This window comes from Capricornis sumatraensis, chromosome 14 (assembly GCF_032405125.1).
Source record: "Capricornis sumatraensis isolate serow.1 chromosome 14, serow.2, whole genome shotgun sequence".
Classification (NCBI taxonomy): Eukaryota; Metazoa; Chordata; class Mammalia; order Artiodactyla; family Bovidae; genus Capricornis; species Capricornis sumatraensis.
The window spans coordinates 46,301,488-46,308,701 of NC_091082.1; positions in this window are offsets into that span (position 1 = coordinate 46,301,488).

Genomic DNA, 7,214 nt, shown 5'->3' on the forward strand with positions numbered 1-7,214 from the left:
GAACTATATTCACACTCACACAATCCACTGCACTCTGTTGACCTCACTTTACCCAGGCAATCCAGCCTCCCTCAGCCACCTTCAGTTAACTTTCAGGTACCTGGCAAGTGAACAGTTGGCAAATAATCAGATGTAATGGTTCAGTGGCAGCAGACAAACAGTAACAGACAAAAGCAGAGAAGAGGTGTAACCAAAAAGGAAGACAGGAAGAGGCAGCTCTTTAGAGTCACGTGGGAGAAATAAATCACTCCCAATAACCTTTAAGACCACCACTAACTTGAAAGACAGAAAACCAGTCAACCACAGTAACAGTTTTCTGGGCCCAATCAGCAGAGGGCGCCCAGTCTCTCCATCAGTGGTTCAGAAGGAACGTGCTGAATTACAGCCTGTACTGTTCTAAAGCCTAAATCTTTCTTTGTGTGTGTGAGGGAGGAGGGGGGATTATTTTGTTTTGATTGCAGTGCACAACTTGTGGGATCTTAGCTCCCTGACTAGAGATCAAACCCTGGCCCTGTCGGTGAAAGCAACGAGTCCTAACCACTAAACCACCAGGGAATTCCTAGCCTGAATCATCTTTTGAGAGGAAATTTGGTTTCTGAAAGCAGCTAAAAATCATTTAGGACTCAGTATGAGTGTATAAGATGGAAAGACAAACTGAGAAATTTCCTTTTGATTGAAAATGAAACATGATATTAATAATAAAGTTGATTTGCTTCTGTGATTCCAAACAATAAGTCTGAAAAATGGAGAAAGAGCAAAAGAATGAAGAATGAAAATCCAAAGAAGTGACCAGAGCAAGATGCTTTCATACCTTTTAGACAAAGAAACAATACATTTGTAAAGACCTGACAAGGCAAGGGGGTTTGGGCTGGGATCATAAATGGTGAAAATGTAACTGGGAAGGCAAGGGTTAGTTTGACATGGTTTGTTTGTAAAGATTTCTCAGCCCCAAATTTCCTATTTCTGGTGATAAGAATATCTTCCTTCCTTCTGGTATAGGGAGGGTACCTTTCACATGGAGACTGGCGAGCGTCATAGTGACTTTTCTGCTCCTACTGTTGTCTCAAACTCTTTCAGCTTAAGATACTCAATATGCTTAGTCGCTCAGTCATGTCCGACTCTGCAACCCCGTGGAATGTAGCCCGCCAGGCTCCTCTGTCCATGGGGATTGTGGCTCAGGGCCACAACATGATATAGCACAAGAAGGGAAGGTGAGAGAGCTTATTGCCGAGGTTCCCAAGTGAGTCCAAGGCAAATGTGTACTTGCCCATGGAGGAAAGAAACAAACAAGAGCAAATGTTGAGAGTTTTTTACACAAAACTAATTTTTTAAAATGTGAGATTGTGTCCTTGCATTTTTGGTGCTAGTGTGTCATTTCATTTGTGAAATGATGATGGAGTTTGATGACAGTTTTTGGTTTTGCAGTTTATTTGTTCGCTTTTCTTTGTCCTTATTTGACAAGGTTAAAAAGTTGTGTCCTCAATAATTGTCAATTGTAAAATATTCTAAAATTAGTTATTTTGTAAGATAGGAAACTGAAGCCAAGAGGGAAACTAAAGAGCCATAAGTCCTATAGATTCACAGATCTGGCTTTTCACAGAACTAAACCTAAACCTCAGGCTTCCTCACTTCCAGCCAGTTCTGCTTTCGCTACACAAAAACTCCTTCCTCTGAGAAGCTGTTAAGAAAATCCCCTCCCTGACTTAGAGTCTTCTTTATCCCATGATATTTGCTGTTTTGATTATTAAGCACTGCGGGGCTTTAGTAGAAAATCAAGAAGTCAAAATCCAGGCAAAAAAACTGGAGTGGGTTGCCATGCCTTCCTCCAGGGGATCTTCCTAACCCAGAGACTGAACTCAGGTCTCCAACATTGCAGGTGGATTCTTTACCATCTGAGCCACCAGGGAAGCCCATTCAATATGCCTAAGTGCCATATTTTGGGCTAGCACGCCCTGAACCCTGTCATCATACTTTGTACCACAAAAAGTTAGACCACCACAAGGACCCAGGATACAGCAAAATTTCCTGCTCACACTTCTTAAGCAAAATCACACAAAAGAAGGTAACAAGGCCAAGATGATACCTGCCTGTCCTTTCAATGTCACACTGAAACATTGTTTAACAATCCTCTCAAGGATTATTTTATTTTCTAAGAGAAGTCTGAATGTTCTAATTAACTATTAGAGACTCAGACTCTGTAAAGTTAATTTGTAGATTTATGTTTAATAAAGATAAAATGATTCCTCCCTAGCAAAAGAGATAATCCCAAAGGCTATGGTCTAATGCCCTGCTAAACATGAATCAGCTTGTTTCTAATCTAAGTAATTTATTCTAACTTTTCTTTATTAAACTGCCTATAAATACTCAGCTCCTTAAATGCTCTTTGAACCAGCTTTACATACTGATTCCCTCACCAATTAATGAGATAATTAAATTTTTGACATGGGTTCACAGTTTACATCTCCAAAAAAATAAGGTTATGTTTTTAACTTCTGAAAATCACACTTTCACATTGTAGAAGTGAGTGAGCCACTGATGAGAATTCATCTAAGTAAGCCTTTTTCACAATGAAATCTGGTATGGAAGTGCTTTCTTGGCACCTACTACTGCTCAGGTCATGAGCAGCATGATATGAGGCAAAGGACATGAACTTCAAAGTCAGATCTGAGCTCATATATGATCAATGGACATGAATTTTAGCAAACTCTGGGAGATAGTGGAGGAAGGAGCCTGGCGTACTACAGTCTATGGGGTTGAAAGAGTCAGACATGACTTAGCAAGTGAACAACAACTGCCACTTTCTAGCTCAACAATTTGGGGAAATTCACTCTTTTTCTCTTAGTTCTACTCTGTGTTCATGAAATGAGGATACATATTTCTTCTACAGAATGTTACTGTTAGTGCTAAATGAAATAATACATCCTGCATTTAACATAGTGTCTGAGTCCTAGTAGATGGTTAGTACATACATCACCTTCCCCTTCTCCCAAGGGGATGCTGGCAAATGTCTAAAGAAAATGTAGTGTATGCAGATTCTCACAGTATAAACACTCCCACCATGACTGGTTTCAACCCATCAACCTGAACACAGAGTTGGAAATAAACATACAATTGGCCCTCACACTGCTATATGAGCTGGCTCTTTCTCCTTCTGTTCTCCACCTCCGCAATTCTTTCTCCTCTTTCATATCTCAATTCAAACACTTCTTCATCAGAGGAGATGCCCTGACTCCCAAGGTTAAGTCACGTCTCCTATTATTTTTCCTCATAGTACTGTGTGCCTTTAGTTCAGAACTCTTCTCACAATTTGTAATTACACAGTTATAACTATTAGTTAATTAACCTCTATCACATTGATTAGACTGTAAGAGCCAGAAAGACAGAGAATATATCTGTTTTGCTCTCCATTATTTCCTCAGCATCTAGTTCAAATCTGGTACCAAAAAAAGGGACTCACCTCAATAAATATCTGTTGAATGAATCAAGCAACCAAACAACTGAAGATGGATAGGTGAATGGATTGATAGATGCATGGATGGATGGATAGACAGAACTGAGTTTTTTGTCCCTTGTCCAAATTTTATGTAGTTATTTCCCCTCTAACAGATGCTCAGTCCTCCTCTAAATATTTAGGCACAAAGTTGGTCAAATAAATCCTCTTTGGAAGTAAAGAATTTTCTGATGGTTAGAGAAGTGCAGGACAGTGGCAAACTTTCTGAATGGCAGTCACCTGTAATGTCTCTGTGATTGAGACTGTTCTCCAGAGTCCACTTCAGAACTTGAGTCCACATCCAATTTCCTTCTCTTCTTCATATATTTATGTAAAAATAAAAAATTAATAAATAGGATAATAGTAAGTAGAGCCTTCAATTAAATAGAGTCAGAAAACCAGGAAAGGGAGCTCTCTTGTCCTTCGATTATAGCAGAACTCAACAGGAAGAAAGACTTCTCTTCTTCCCTGGTAAGGACTGGTGATGAAAAGCCATGGACTCACTTTTACTATTGCCCTTTTCCCCACTATAAAAATGTTCTCCCTCCCTTGCCATGTGGGAACCTTCATGTGGCTTACCATGGTTGCAGACCCAGAATTTCCATTTCCTGCTGGGTTTCTGGTGGTGCTAGTGGTAAAGAATCCACTGGCCAGTGCAGGAGACACAAGAGACATGGTTGATCCCTGGGTCTGGAAGATCCCCTGGAGAAGGAAATGGCAACCCAATCTAATATTCTTGCCTGGAGAATCTCATGGACAGAGGAACCTAGTGGGCTACAGTCCACAGGGTCTCAAAGAGGCAGACAGGACTGAAGGGACTTAGCACACATACATGCACACTGACCCCAAACAAATTCATCTCTGCTGCAGAAATACCTGGCAGTCTCTTTGCTTTAGGTCCAACATTTCTTACCACTACTCATACAAAATGCCTTCTATCCAAGTTATAGATTAAGATCAACATTTACTCAGCTTGACTTTGTTCCAGAGAAATAATTTTCACTCATAACTAGAAGTATTTTTCTATATTCAAAATTATCATCTTCACTATTCAAAGGCAACATAGTTAAACTAAGTATACCCCCCCAAAACAGAAACACTTATTTTGAAGTACTTTCTAGAGTGTTGTATAAAAAATGTCTTTTTAAAACTTCTGGTTAATGGCAGAACACAGGATAATTTTTATGTCATCTTTTTAAAACAACAATAAAGGGGGAAAAAAGACAATAGCAGATGGGCGATGTCATCACATTTTCAGCAAATAAAAAGCATATGGAAGGGCCTTCCCTAGTGGTCCAGTGGTTAAAGAATCTCCCTGCCAATGCAGGGGACATGAGTTCGATCCCTGTTCCAGAAAGATTCCACATCCAGCCAGGCAACCAAGCCCAGATGCCACAAGGACTGAGCCTGAGCTCTAGAGCCACAAGCTGCAACTACTGAAGCCCATGCACCCGAATGAGAAGCCAGAGCCCTGCAACTGGAGGGCAGCCACACTCAACAAACTAAAGAAAGCCTTTGCACAGCAACAAAGATCTGGCAGCCAAAAAAAAAAAAAAAAGATGTAAATTTAAAGACCTGTTCATTAAAAAAAAATAAACCATATGGAAGAGACTCCCCTGGTGGTCCAGTGGTTAAGACTGTGCTTCTACTGCAGGGATTGGTTCGATCCCTGGTCAGAGAACTAAGATCCCACATGCAGCACAGTGCAACCAGAAAAACAAACACACATACACACACACAAAACACAAAAAGCATATGGAAGGTAAAGCAACTGACTAGCAAAGTAGAGGAACTTTATAGCTTAAATTAACATAAAGGCATCTAGCGTGGCAAAGGATGGGGATGGGGCAAGTAGATAAAACCAGGTGAGGTAAAGTCTATATTCTAAAGGAGAAGCCCCAGATCCTATCTTCCTGCCCTTCATAAGTATGGCACTCACTTCTCTGGAATGGCTTTAGCAAAAAATATCTGGATTCTAATTTTCAGGGGACCTCAGCAAAAAAAGTGGAGTGCCTAAAATCCCAGTCTGATCACATCCTAATCAGTCCCACTAGTAGAGAAGTCCTGCACAAGCATCAGTTCAGTTGCTCAGTCGTGTCCTACTCTTTGTGACCCCATGAATTGCAGCACACCAGGCTTCTCTGCCCATCACCAACTCCCAGAGTTCACTCAACTCACGTCCATTAAGTCAGTGATGCCATCCAGCCATCTCATCCTCGGTCATCCCCTTCTCCTCCTGCCCCCAATCCCTCCCAGCATCAGAGTCTTTTCCAATGAGTCAGCTCTTCGCACGAGGTGGCCAAAGTATTGGAGTTTCAGTTTTAGCATCAGTCCTTCCAAAGAATACCCAGGACTGATCTCCTTCAGAATGGACTGGTTGGATCTCCTTGCAGTTCAAGGGACTTTCAAGAGTCTTCTCCAACACCACAGTTCAAAAGCATCCATTCTTCAGTGCTCAGCTTTCCTCACAGTCCAACTCTCACATCCATACATGACCACTGGAAAAACCATAGCCTTGACTAGACAGATCTTTGTTGGCAAAGTAACGTCTCTGCTTTTCAATATGCTATTTAGGTTGGTCATAACTTTCCTTCCAAGGAGTGTCTTTTAATTTCATGGCTGCAATCACCATCTGCAGTGATTTTGGAGCTCCCCAAAATAAAGGCTGACACTGTTTCCACTGTTTCCCCATCTATTTCCCATGAAGTGATGGGACCAGATGCCATGATCTTCTTTAAGCCAACTTGTTCACTCTCCTCTTTCACTTTCATCAAGAGGCTTTTTAGTTACTCTGCACTTTCTGCCATAAGGCTGGTGTCATCTGCATATCTGAGGTTATTGATATTTTTCCCAGCAATCTTGATTCCAGCTTGTGCTTCTTCCAGCCCAGCGTTTCTCGTGATGTACTCTGCATAGAAGTTAAATAAGCAGGGTGACAATATACAGCCTTGACGTACTCCTTTTCCTATTTGGAACCAGTCTGTTGTTTCATGTCCAGTTCTAACTGTTGCCTAAGCATACAAAGTCACAAATTAACAGTTTGATTCTGTTCTCTGAAATGTGAACAAAAGACAAGGGCCAATATACGTTTCAGGAAATCATCTAATACAGAAGGCAGGGGCCAAAACAAACACAGAAGAAAAGAACTTGGAGGAATAAAAATAATGCATGAGTTAACATCAAAAGAATTACAATCCAGGGAATGCCCTGGCAGTCGGGTGGTTAGGATTCCTCACTCTCACTGCTGAGGGTCTGGGTTCAGCTCCTGGTCAGGGAACCATCATCCCACACGCTGTGAGGCATGGCCAAAAAAAAAATTATAATCCATCTTCTCGGAGAGATAAAAGATAGTATTGGGCCCGTGAAACAAGAACACAATATTATTGTAAGAAGAACAATAGAACAAGGAGTTTGTAAGAAAAAAAAGAATGGAAGATAAAGTTCAGGAATTCTCACAGAAGGTGGGGCTGACAAATAAAATGATGAACAATACAAAAGCAAAGAAAATGTAAGGACCCATCTAGGAAATTTAACATCTGAATAATAGGACTTTCAGAAGAGATTAAGCATGATTAAATTATTGTGGAGAAGTAAAGTTTGCCACCCAAAATGGGTCTCTTTGGCATGAAGATTATTTTAGGCTGATTATTTTTAAGAACCAGAAGTCTCAAGAAGTTTTTGTTTTTTATCTCTCCCTTAGTTACTTAAAAAATAGGTAAAGGGT